General features: G+C 43.2%; 1 long non-coding RNA gene across 1 annotated transcript; it reads right to left on the bottom strand.

Annotated features, from left to right (window-relative positions):
• Positions 1 to 13447: 13447 nt before the first annotated feature.
• Positions 13448 to 13902, bottom strand: LOC308373069. The gene is made up of 3 exons (XR_013968844.1): positions 13806 to 13902; positions 13635 to 13664; positions 13448 to 13532 (listed from the first exon to the last, which is right to left on the bottom strand). It is a non-coding gene; the product is annotated as an uncharacterized lncRNA (long non-coding RNA).
• Positions 13903 to 14216: the final 314 nt, after the last annotated feature.

Here is a 14216-nt window from a genome sequence, read left to right on the forward strand (position 1 = left end):
GCTAATAATAGCAGACGAGTGGCACATCTCTAACAGTTTCAATTAGGTTTCCATTACCTGGATAGGGCTGATAACCACCATATCCTGGACCACCAGCTCCTAAAGAAAGAGTTTTCGTTATATATGAAAAATTCTCCCTTCCACCAGTGACACGGCTGTGGTGTATAAATGTATTCTACAATACTGTGTCTAGAAACGTTTTCCGTCCCATAAACAACCTTGAAAGATTAAATGTAAAGTTTGAACTCAACGAGTTTGAAGCTGGCAATTGCTAAAAAGATATCCATTGGAGTGTTTTAAAGATTAAGAATCTTCTTAAAAGTATCTTGATGCTTTAGCTGACCTTAAAAGACAATTCATGACAAGATGAAATTATAAATAGTGGAATAGCAAATGGTAAATTTATAGTAGGACTAGAATATGTCACCTGGTTGATAGCCCTGACCTCCAAGGGCACCAGCTCCATATCCTGTTATCATTCACACAGAAGCACAAAGAAGGAGATTGACGCAATGCAAAAGGTAAGTTGCAAATGAATACTCTTAGCTAACTGAGACATCTAACTGACTTATTTTACTCGAAAGCAAAAGGCAAAAAAAAGTGGCAGATATTACAGGCTCAGAAAGTACAGCAATAGTCCTTCTCAGTGGGTTGAGTCTGCCATCTGAATTAGCAGAACTCTTCAAAGCAGAATGCACTTTAGAAGTAGTGAATCAAAATCAAGCGAAGTGCGAGAGTGGAAGGAAAATGTAGTAGTATTTACTTTCTGATCCTGTTCTATCTCCACATCTGCAGCCAACAATGCTGAGGTTGAATTAAAATCACCACCTGATTTTCCAGGCTTGCTAGCCCCTGCTCCCAATCCTGGGTACCTGAGTCCTGCAAGAAAAAAAGAAAAAAAATCGTTGTAACAAAACACAATGTTAAGCAAGGCTGACTATGTATCAAACACAACATAAAACTATGCTAAAAGGAGAATTCTCTGAGATTTTACACTGAACTGAACAGAAATGAACTGAACACTGAAGCTTACAAGTAAAAAGTGTAATTCTATATCAACTACATACGTATTTCTATAAATGTACCTCCACCACTCCCACCTACACCTCCGGGTACACCTCCAGTTCCACCTCCAACGCCTCCTGGACCTCCCCCGGCTCCACCCCGGCCTGCTCCCACCCCTCCTGGGCCTCCTCCTAGGCCTCTTCCAGCACCGCCTAATACTCCAGCACCACCATAACCTGCAGGTCATCACAACGAAAGTATTTTGAAATGACATACTGAAGTAGTTCATAGTTACTAGCTTATTTCAGAATTGTTCTATTACATACTTTTCGGGGGTTTAACTCCACCTGGCCCATATCCTAAACCTGAAATGAAAAATAGACATTTTACTTAATGATCACTGATGCATAGAAATGGTAATTTGAATTACCACAAAAACGTTGAATTCAAAATTAATTTATATTGTAATCTACCTCCACCTCCACCACCTCCACCAACTCCTCCCGGTCCTGCACCATATCCACCGGGACCTCCACCAACTCCTCCCGGTCCTGTACCGTATCCACCAGGACCTCCACCAACACCTCCAGGTCCTGCACCATATCCACCGGGACCTCCACCAACTCCTCCAGGACCTGCACCGTATCCACCTGGACCTCCACCAACTCCTCCAGGTCCTGCACCGTATCCACCGGGACCTCCACCAACTCCTCCTGGTCCTGCACCGTATCCACCAGGACCTCCACCAACTCCCCCAGGACCTGTGCCAGCTCCTCCTGGTCCACCCCCAACTCCGCCTAGTGCTCCACCATATCCACCAGGACCTCCACCTACCCCACCTGGTCCAGCACCTCCGTAGCCTACAAGCACATTAAATCAAACTGTCTGTGAGATGAGCTTCAGTTATTAATTCATTATATTAAAACAAGATAAAACCATTGCCATACTTTTGGGTGGCTTCCTTGCTCCTGGGCCATATCCTTGACCTGGAATTGAATACAAATGTTTAATTACTGTCATAGAATAATCTTTGGTGGGTATAACAGTGACAAAGTTGAGAAAAAGCAAATCTAAACTCTGACCTCCAGCTCCAGCGCCATATCCTCCAGGTCCTGCACCATAGCCTCCAGGTCCTGCTCCATAGCCTCCAGGTCCTGCACCATAGCCTCCAGGTCCAGCACCATAGCCTCCAGGTCCAGCACCATAGCCTCCTGGTCCGGTGCCATAGCCTCCTGGGCCAGCGCCGACACCACCTTGGCCAGCACCAACACCACCTTGGCCAGTACCGACACCACCTGGTCCAGCACCAACAGCACCTGGGCCCCCTTGTCCACCAGGTCCAGTTCCATAACCACCAGGCCCAGCACCATAGCCTCCCGGTCCAGCACCATATCTGCCAGGTCCAGTGCCATATCCTCCTGGTCCAGCACCATAACCGCCACCTGGTTGTCCACCATAGCCGCCCGGGCCACCTAGACCACCAGCTGCTCCATAACCTGTTTAAAAGATAAGCACAAGTTCTTGCACAGGTAGGCTATGTGTTTAGAAACCCATATGTGTTCATATCAGTGATGCTATTCACCTTTGCCTGGTTTTCCAGAGCCTTGGCCCACACCTGCTCCATTCGGGTACCGTAAACCTGAAAATGCAATTTGTAAGAAATCAATGCTGCTTCAAATCTGTATCGCATGTGTCAAAGGATATGCTCAAGGTGCGGGAGATGATTTCTATGAAGAGCTGTGAAAAGGAAGACTGAACTGATGATTGGTGGTGTAAGTTTGAATCAATTGCTGTTCAGTCACATGTAAATCTTCTTCTTAGTACCCTATTACCCACACTCTTTTGTCCAATTCAGCTAACTGGTCCTCTAGCTTGACTGGCTAATCAAGAGCATTTTGCTGGACCTCAAAAAACGGACTGGACCATTGAGTGCTTTACAGAACCCAATCAGAACTGAGTAAAACAGCATACCACTTCCTGGAAGGACTCCTCCCGCTCCTCCTGGCACCCCTCCTGCTCCTAGACTGCCACCGGCTCCGTATGCTAAAGACAACAGACATCTCAGTACCAGGACTCGTCTAGTGGGAACCCTAAGAGTCTGGCTGCTTCTTTTTCAAGTGGTTTAATGAGTCAGAAGGGGTTTTAGGATCATGCTTTCCCCCCCGTGGATCAATTCTCTACCAACAATACACTTCACCAAATTCTAATGTTAGTTTACTACATATCCCACAGACCAATGATATAGCAAAACACATGGCAGCAATACACAGGCATGGCATAAGGACATAAGACAAATTGTGTTTTTGGGGCAAAAATTCGAAAAAAAAAAGGTTCTGAGTGCTGTACATTTGCCAGGTTTTCTGGTTCCAACCCCTCCAGCTCCAGGCACAAGACCGGTTCCTGCTGTTACTCCAGCAACTCCACCTGGGCCACCGGTTCCAGTACCCAGCAGTCCAGTTCCACCCGTACCCCCGTAGGCTGTCCAAAGCATAAACACCACACTCACGGATCACTTTCAACCTTAACCTCACTCTCTTAAAAGATCATCCGTCTTTGTCTTGAACTTCCGTAGTAAGTTATGTTCTGTTTATTGGACATTTTTAAATGCATAATACGTTTGAAAGGAACAAGAGTGCAGCTGGACTCTCACCTTTGGGAGGTTTTCCTGTGGAGCCTACACCTCCTGGACCTCCTCCTACTCCTCCTGGACCTCCGCCTACTCCTCCTGGGCCTCCGCCTACTCCTCCTGGGCCTCCACCTACTCCTCCTGGGCCTCCGCCTACGCCTCCTGGACCTCCTCCTACTCCTCCTGGGCCTCCGCCTACGCCACCGGGCCCTCCACCAGTGCCAACAGGTCCCTCATCTAGAGTTGCTGGAGTGTCCCCTCGTCCGGCTACCACCCCTCCACCAATACCTAGAGGTGAACACAGCAAAATCCAAAATTTTGGCAGGCTTGCTATTGAGTTATAGTTCACTTTTCATCCCCTTGCTTTTCGCATGCAAAAAAACTAATTCGCACAGATCAGATAACGTCTTTACAAAAGACAGACTTACTTTGTCTGCTGACAATGGCAAAAATAAGACCCTAATTATAGAGCCTCTGCAGTTTTGCGAAACACGTCAGCAATAACCTGCTTTCAATTAGGCTGCATTTTTTTAAGAATTAGATTTAGACCATTTCACTTTAGTTTGTAGTTGTGCCTGCCAAGCATTGCATTGTATTGAAATGATTCCAGTGTGAATGAGCAAGACTAACTCCTTATTTTCCATACCAGTTAAAAGTCGTTTTTGTTACCTGGAGGCTTCAGTGGTTTGGCTCCTGGCAAGCTTCCATTAACTGTGAGGCAAAAGAGACAAGAGTCATTTTCATACTCAAACAGACAAAACCAGTGCATATTTCCATTTCTGGGAGATTGGTCTGTCCGCGGTTCCAGACGGCTTCACCTGGTCTTTTGGGCTCATGAGGCTTTCCACCACCACCAACACCAACACCAATACCAACACCGATACCTATACCAGTACCTGGTAAAAAGATTTACAGTTCATTTTTAATCTCAATGGTTTCGCTGCCCTGCAAAGTTAGGAATAAACCAACATGTTGGTTAGTCAGAAGGACCCAGGAGAGGCTGTGTTATTCGTCACTTGGTCCTGCAAGCAGAGATAAGTTTAGGTTTGGGGAGGAGGGGGGGCAGATTGCCAAAACCTGCTCCAAGCATGTTGGACATTCCAAATCTACTGCCCCCTGTTGTGCATAGTCCATGGATCTGGTTAGTTCAAAGGTAGTTTGGTTAATTGCATTCACAGCACCCAACCAAATGGTGCATCATTCCATTTCAGCTCTGCAAGGTTAAATGAGGTCTGGTCAGGAGCTGCATTTAACAGCCAATGCTCTTTTCAGATGGACACCTTATCCTAGATGGATAATACATGCCGTTGCAAGTACTAAGAACTTGCATCTTTGGGCTATATTATACCGTCTCATCGTAATTCAACAGAACTGGAACATGTTGTGCATTGCTGATAAGTGAGGCCCCTGCTAATGTTTACAGTTGTCGTCATACATGGAGAACTAGTGGAAACATAACATTGTCTGACAAACCAGTTTGAGTGGGCATATCCTTTGTCTCCTGAAAACTAATACCAGTAGCTATATAAAGCTAATTCAAAACTGCCAATTACTATGGTATTCTTTCATGCTGATTACATTGACAAATAGATTAGCCATCCCCTTGGTCAAGCACCGTCTCAATACATTGAACTACCAACAGTGACAACCCCAAGGCTGGGTCCTTTGATAAAGAGTTGAAACTTGCTTTGAACATCACATATAAAAATACAAAACATTGTCAAGCCAATTTCTTCCAAAAAGACAATGTACTTTAAACAATCCTTTGTGGCTGGCTACTAAAAATTATAACTATACATTATCTTCTTAAAAGTTGTATAAGAAAATATATGATTATATATATGAGTATTATAAATTGTAAGCGGCAAGTTGGCTGCACTGATCAGGTGCATTAGTGCATTAGTATTCAACCGTACTGTCAGCAAGCTTTGAGTGGTTTTTTTTAGGCTCATGACGGCATTCGTGCGGGATCATTTCCTGAGGAAGCACCACACCTTATAGGTATGGGCACAATACCTGCTCCCGCTGCCGTGGTGGGATTAGGGGATTTACCATCGACACCAACACCAACACCAACACCAATTCCAACACCCACTCCTTTCCCAGAGCCGCTGCCGGAACCAATGCCAATTCCAATGCCAATACCAGTACCAGCACCTTTGCCAGCACCGGCACCAAAACCAATCCCAATCCCAACACCAGTGCCTGGTGAAGAAACCACAAGTTTTAATGGTCATAAAAGCTTTACCATTATGGTGACTTTTAAAACTAAATGGGCTCACATTGAGGACATCTTCTTTTTTGCTGACAAGACACTTATGACCTTTAGTGGCCTAAAAAAAGATGTGCACCGGTTCTCCACTCATTATGAGGCGTATTTACTCTCATTATCTTGTATTGTAAATAATAACATTTCACTCACCACTGCCACCTGCAGAGAGAACAGCATATGGCCAGTTGGTGAAATAGAATGTCAAAGAATATGATATTAAAATGTTCCATAACAATGATTACATAATGTAAAATACAAACTGAGATAGGTTTAAAATGCACATTAGTGGGGTGTTTTTGTAGTGTGTTTGATGGCACTAATACAGGCAAACATTTAGTAATTGATCCGTTGGATATGCTTGCAGGTGAGTGTTCCTACCTCCAGATGGCGCTCCAGCTCCAGTTCCAGTTCCAGCTGTTGGACACACAGAAAAGAAATGAGTCAGGGGCAGTGGTGGAATAAGTATTCAGATCCCTTTGTTTAGTGAAAGTCCCAATACATCAATGTAAAAATCCTCGATCACAAGTAAAAGTCCTGCATGAAAAATCCTACTCAAGTAAAAGTACATAAGCATTAAAGTAAAAGTACTGGTTTGGTCCCTCTCATTTATATATTACTATATATGACATCATTAGATTATTAGTACTGAAGAATCAGTGTTTAAGCAGCATTTTACTGTTGTAGATGCTGGAGGGGGAGCTAGTTTGAACTACTTTATGTACAGTTTTATACAGGGACATCAACTGATACAAATCAGATGTACAATTTTTTTGGGACCTTTTCTCTCTTCTAATCTTTGATTTTTGGTGATATATTGGATCATTTGAACATTGACTGAAATAAAACCATGCAGAGTTTAGAGTTCAAGCTATCACAGCTATCTGAAACATGACAACAACTGCACACTGATTTTAGTAAGATGTCAGAAGCCGAAAAGGTTGAATGTGTGTTGTTATATTCTGCATTGTGTAAGATCTTCATCTGTAAAGTAACTAGTAACTAAAGCTGTCAAATAAATGTAGTGGAGTAGAAAGTACAATATTTCCCTCTGAAATGTAGTGGAGTGGAAGTATAAAGTAGCATAAAATGTAAATACTCAAGCACAAGTACATCCAAACTGTTTGTCAGTAAATGTTAGATGTAACTAAATGTACTCTAGTTACTTTCCACCACTGGTCAGGAGTATGCCTCCACCACAAAGTTAGCCAATCCTTAATTGGTGATCCTATCTGGTGAATATGTATGCTAAAATGAATGTATGCCATCATATGTGATTAAATTATTTTTATGTACTTTGGTATTAACCTTGTATTTTAAATGAAATAAATGAGAAAATAATAAATGGGAAAGTTAGACTGTAGTCATTGTAGTCATTTTAATAAGTGCAGTGGATATAATAATCTGTTGTCATATCTCATGTGTCATATTTCAGACTTACCACTCGGTTGGACAACTCCAGCCCCAACTGTAATAATGACATGAGGTTAAAGAGTCAGTGACTGTGGTACAGTGAGTCATATAGGCCTCAGAGAAGGCATTTCAAAACATTATCCCCTATCAAAGTGGAAACATTTGCTTACAATATATACACAGTGTCCATAACAAATAACACTTTACGTCAGTCTTTGCTCTGAAGAGATTTAATGGCACAAACGAATGTAGAAAAACACATTAGTTTGTGTTGTGTTGGTTGTTGTTGTGCCGACACTTAACTTGTATTGTATGGTTGTTCAGGACCATCGTTTCTGACAGAAATACTAAATAAAATCTGAGTAATAAAAAAATTGAAAAAAACACTCACTTTCTGGAATGGGGACTCCTGTTCCACCTGAAATGGCAGAGAATTGTCTTTAAACCGTCAATGTATCCTCAAGACAGCAACACAATAGTGGTCACATTCCAATCTGAACCCAGAGCTGTACTGTATTGTTTATATATAAATGAAATGGGATCCACTGATTCACACACACCTGGCACAATTAATCCTAATATTGGAACAGAGAAAAATGAAAAAAAAAAATTGAGTGAGTTTTTCACAAAATGGCCTTCAACAGTGATGTATCCATGTAAAATAGGTACAAACGTGGCCACTTTATGGACGGAAGAGCACACTTCGCATCTTCCAGTTATTCAGGTTTATTTAATCTCAATAATCTAACATTCAAAGTAACAGCATATGGGTTATTCAAATGTAAGTACTTCAACAAATTCTAAAGGGAAATATACAATGTTAGCAAATGTTTTAGGAGAGAGACAAAAGGTTTGGAAAGAACTATTTAAGGATCACAGACAAAAAAAAGAAAATGTCTAAAATGGTTTGCAGAATCATAAAACACACTTTGGTAAAAGGAAAAACAATGTTAGCATTGATCGTAGTGCCACATACCCACTGTATCTGAGAGCATGCATGCCAAAATGAGTATGGTTAATGGGTACAATGATCATTCCATAAATTATGCAGCAATGCATAGCAACATTAGCTCCCTCTACGTGAATGCAGGGTACTATAATGGCCTTACTAGGGGTGCCTGGTGCAAAGTCAGTTGCAGTGATAGCAATGTCTCCTGCTGAGAAAGATAACAGATCAATATCTACAGAATCAATAGGGTGATATTTTTGTGAAATGTTTTGACAGTGTACTTGGGTTGACATAGTAAATCATTAAATAGTGCATTCAAGAAGTAAATGGATGGATATATTTAATAAATGGACATAGCATATTCAATCTGTACCAAGTATCTCACTACACACAATTCTGGATTGACTAAAATTCGTATGTTTTTAATATTTTAGTCCCTCCCTCTAGAGTTAACAGTCCACACCTGGAATCTGCGTTCCTCCGAGCAAAGGTGCTCCCTTGTCTGTAGAACAGCAGAGAAGAGTGACACCGTGAGGTTGCAGCAGATAGAGGTGTGCCATGCTGTGTGATGAGCATGTGAAATATCCACTCACAGGACCCTACTCGGGTCCTAGAATGGTATCAGTCTACCAGCATGCCAGTGTTCATAGTAGAAGGACATACCAGGCTTCCCGCTGGCAAGGAGCGGAATGCCAGTTCCTGTGATTCCCACCAGTCCATCGCCATCTCCATCAATAGCCCCACCAGTCACGCCTTACAAGATTACCACAAACACAAATAGACAACACAAATAGATTATTAACCGTATAGAAAGTGGAAATGCATGTGAAACATGTCAAATATGGTTGCCTAGATTAAGTATGATTTGAAACAGGGGTTTGCCATACCCTCCCCTGGGCCTCCTCCGAGTGAGCCTCCTGATCCCTCTATCACTCCGCCAGCATCGCCTATGACGATAAGATTAAGCAGTACTACATTAAACAAACTATTACAAACTGTAGCACTACATCAGTATGCATGTAGCTGACTGACTGTCAATGAAATAAAATGGAGAACATCATACCATCCTTAGGTGCTTTGGTTCCAACTACATTTCAAGGAAATGTCAAGGCAAAAAAAAACACACAATTGGATCAGTCAGGAGGACACAGACTACTTTACTTTACATACAATCTGAACGTTCACAAGCTCATCTCTTTTGAGGGTATTTTCACAACCAGCTGTCATCAAGTTAGCTGACTTACCGGGGCCCCCTCCAACACCATCACCGATCCCACCTGCTCCAGTAGGACCTGGAAGGGAGAGTGCGCAGTGCATGCACAGGGAAAAGAATCACTACCTGTGCGTTATGTTAATCATCTGTTCATTTGGAAGTCTGCAGAGAACAACTGTATACGAGGTGACTGTGCTTTCAATTATCACAATATGAAATAAAGTCAGACAATCTACCTCCTAGGACCACAGTCACTGTGCCTGATCCAGCTGTTGATCCTGTGACTGCGCTGCTTCCGTTGCCGCTGGGAACAGCTGATCCCCCAAGCGATCCTCCGGCACCATCGGGCACCGCTGTGAGAGAGATGAGACCAGAGAGGGAAGTTACATGAAGACCAACCCAAATCCCTGAAACAAAGCTGCACTCGAAAATGAATTCCTAGATATCATGTTATTCATTTCCTATATGATGATGTCTGTGCATCATCATACCCCACTGAGTGTCCTGTTGCCTCTGTCACTGTTGCTAATTGACCAGTTGTACCAGTTGCTCACAACAACAAATATCAATGAATATTCATAATTTTCCATTGTTATGATGATGGTGTATGCTGATATTATTATACCCCATTGAGCGTTCTGTTAGCTCTGTTGTTATTGCTAATTAACACTCACCTGTACCTGTTGTGCCAACAGCTCCACCCTGTCCACTGGGGCCTCCTGAAATGGAAACATTCATTGCCATGAACGTCATATCTAAGTCAATTTAAATCATGCAAGTTTTCACCGCTTTTTTAGGTATGTTTTTTTATTTAATTTTTTATTTGATGGAAACGTGGTAATGTGAAGGACAGATAAACACACCAGTAGCTCCCACAAACCGTCGCCAAAATATCACTAAAACACGTCAGTTAACAACCTAGCAAGCGTTCACTATTGTCAAGTGTGCTGTCGTTGGTGTTGCAAGACAAGTCTGTTGGTTTTTAGCTTGTTAGCTACCATGTTTCCCCACTTTTAAAGGCTGCTTGAACTTTTAGAAATATCAATGTTCTGCTCGAAGACTAAATCAAATAATCATGTCCATAGACTATATTACTGAAAGTATCGTATGCACGAAAGGCCTTTCGTACAGGATGAATGTCCATAGGCTATATTCCTGTAGGGATGATGTTCACGAAAGTTCAAGCAGCCTTTGGTTTCGTGGATGGACTGCTTTCTGTATTGGACCAAAGCTCTTTCGCACACATCATACTTTAATTAATATCGCAAACATTTAAAATATGTTGTTCTAGGTCATCTGGTCAATGGACAGAATTACTTTTGTCTGCGTAATACATTTATTTTGTCCACAAAGTGAGAAGTGCATTCAGCCTTTTGTTCACAAAATGAATGTTAACATTTATGTTGATTAACTAATCAATTAATATTAATTCAGCATTATCAACACTATCAAACTGTGTTATTCAAATCCAATATCTCTATTCTCCTAGTTCAGTACCACACCTCCTACTCCTGCTCCTGCTCCTGTTCCGGCTCCTACTCCTCCTGGACCTACTCCTGTTGTTCCACCTGGCTGTCCTAAAGACAGAGACACAAGAGTAAGCTTTCTTCCTGAAACTATATTGACTATCTCTACTTTCTCACAATTTTAGCTAAATATGTTGTATGTATCATAATTGTATTTATTTATTGTGGTTTGTATTTTATGGCTAGATATATCGAAAAATGCTTATGATAAAATATTCAATATTCAGTAAATTCAAGAAGGACTTGCCATATTTAGGAGGTTTACCACCCTTGCCATATCCTGCCAAGAAAAAAAGCAACTTAAAACAGGGTAACAACGACAGAAACACATCTACCCCATTCACAACCTTATAGGCAATGATTAAAACATTCAGGGTACTGTTAAAACTTTATTTACTGAACCCTATTCTACTCACTCTTACCGCACCTCCCTTCCTGTCCCAACTTACTTCCATAACCCCCATAGCCACTGCCTGGAACCCCACCTGGCAAACCTCCAGCACCTCCTCCTGGGCCTCCAGACACAGAGCCCACACCCCGACCAAAGCCAGGAACTCCTCCTGAAATCAATCAGTTAATCAATCAGCCCATACATAAATCCATCAACCAACCAATCAATGAATGAATGAATCAATCAATCAATCAATCAATCAAACGAATAGGGTATCAATCAGCCAATCATAATATTTAGTTATTGAAACCTAATTCACACAAAACTCAGAAGTCCACGAGTACCCTTAACCACCAGAACTCACCAGCTTGTCCAGTGCTTGCTACCCCTCCTGGTCCCCCAGCAGGTACCCCTCCGAACCCAAGTGCGGCCCCAGCACCTTAAGAGAAGTGAGGATGACGGTGTAGTAATTGTATTAAAATGCCAATGATACACATTATGACATTAAATCAATGTATGTGACAAACTATATCCATACAGTAGCATCAACGTTTACATATTGTATGTCAATACAATGTGAATATGTCCTACCATATTTAGCAGCTTTTGATCCAGGTGCATAACCTAAAATGGAAGGTATAGTGTAAAGACATCCACTCAAATTAGGTTTATTTGAGATAGTACATTACAAGAAAATGTACAAGTGGAAAGATTTGCAGAGCCACAACAGTGTTAATAGTAAATGTCTAAAATTGTAAATGATTGGCACCTGTTCCATATCTTCCAGGCCCATAGCCACCACCAGGACCATAACCCACTCCTCCAGGTCCAACTCCGGTACCATACCCTGCTCCTCCTGGCCCGGTCCCGACTCCTCCAGGTCCAACTCCGGTACCATACCCTGCCCCACCAGGTCCAACTCCGGTACCATACCCTGCCCCACCAGGTCCAGCTCCGGTACCATACCCTGCTCCTGCAGGTCCAACACCGGTTCCATACCCTGCTCCACCTGGACCTGCCCCAACCCCTCCAGGTCCTGTTCCATATCCTGTTCCAGCTCCACCTAGAGCGCCGCCTAGACCTGACCCAGGAGCACCACCACCACCGCTGCGACCTAAACAAAATAAAACAGTTTCATTTAAGTTGTGTTCATCAACTGTATTTTTACAACTGGAAAACCCTGTCTAAAGTGTCCTCCGGTTTAGATTTCAAACTCTCAGAGCATTGAACATTTTAGAGTTTTAATTTAATTTAATTCTTCCCATAGAGCAGTCTATAAGGGGGCAGTCGTAAATTGTAACCAACACTGACTATATAGATTGGCATAACCTACCGTATTTCATTGCTTTTGCTCCACCAGGATAAGCTGTGAAAAGGCATAATGAACAGTTTAAGGGAAATGCAAGTTTTCCTTCAAATGTGTCCAATAGTAAAATCGGTGACTCTCAGGAGTAATGAGCAAAGTGATTCATGATCAGAGAAAGTATTCTGTTTAATGGCAGTTTGAAGAAGATAGAGCTGACTGCCAAATCCAACATCTGTTTTACATTCAATCCAGTTTACATATCTCTAATGTGATTAAAAGATAATAGTCAAATTCTTGCCTCTTGTAAATTGAAAAAATTATAGCATACAAATTCAAGGAATCAAACATATTTGTGAAAAAGAAATGAAATACAGAGTCTTAGAGGGTCTCTATGTGTACCTCCATTCCCACTGCCTGGCCCATATCCACCTGGACCCACGCCGCCTGGACCCACGCCGCCTGATCCATATCCACCTGGTCCCACGCCGCCTGGACCCACGCCGCCTGGGCCATATCCACCTGGTCCCACGCCGCCTGGACCAACTCCACCTGATCCAACTCCTCCAGGTCCATATCCTCCAGGACCAACTCCTCCTGGTCCAACTCCACCTGGACCCACGCCGCCTGGTCCATATCCACCTGGTCCATATCCTCCAGGACCAACTCCTCCAGGACCAACTCCTCCTGGACCAACTCCGCCTGGTCCAACTCCTCCAGGACCACCTCCACCTCGTCCGGTTCCAGCCGGCCCAACACCACCGGGGCCATATCCTCCACCTCCTAAACCTCCAGCTACTCCAGATCCAGGTCCACCACCACCACCACCACCTAGACCTAAAATGAACGTCATACACATAAACAATATTTAGAGTCATAATATAAAAAGCCAGTAAACATTTGACTTTTGCTAGAATAACATTGTTTATGTTACATTACCGTATTTCCGGGCTTTGGAACCAGCATACCCTGCAAGATCAAAAATACAATTTTGCATTACCTCTGTAGGATTTAAAAATAGTTTTATCCATATAGTGTCGGTGGTGTTATGATGACGAATATAATATGTTCATAATCATAAAAACATTTTAAAGGAATTAGATTTAGTACCACCAGGTCCCACTCCACCGCCAGGTACGCCTCCTCCTGCTCCGTAACCGCCTGGTCCAGCTCCTGGGCCCACTCCACCTGGTCCAAATCCTCCTGGTCCAACTCCACCTGGTCCAAGTCCTCCACCTGGTCCGTAACCACCTGGTCCAGCTCCTCCTGGGCCAGCTCCACCAGGTCCGTAACCACCAGGTCCAGCTCCACCTGGTCCGTAACCACCTGGTCCAGCTCCTCCTGGGCCAGCTCCACCAGGTCCGTAACCACCTGGTCCAGCTCCTCCTGGGCCAGCTCCACCAGGTCCGTAACCACCTGGTCCAGCTCCTCCTGGGCCAGCTCCACCAGGTCCGTAACCACCAGGTCCAGCTCCACCTGGTCCGTAACCACCTGGTCCAGCTCCTCCTGGTCCGTAACCAC

The sequence above is a fragment of the Sprattus sprattus genome (assembly GCF_963457725.1).
Source record: "Sprattus sprattus genome assembly, chromosome: 1".
In the NCBI taxonomy this organism is placed as follows: domain Eukaryota; kingdom Metazoa; phylum Chordata; class Actinopteri; order Clupeiformes; family Clupeidae; genus Sprattus; species Sprattus sprattus.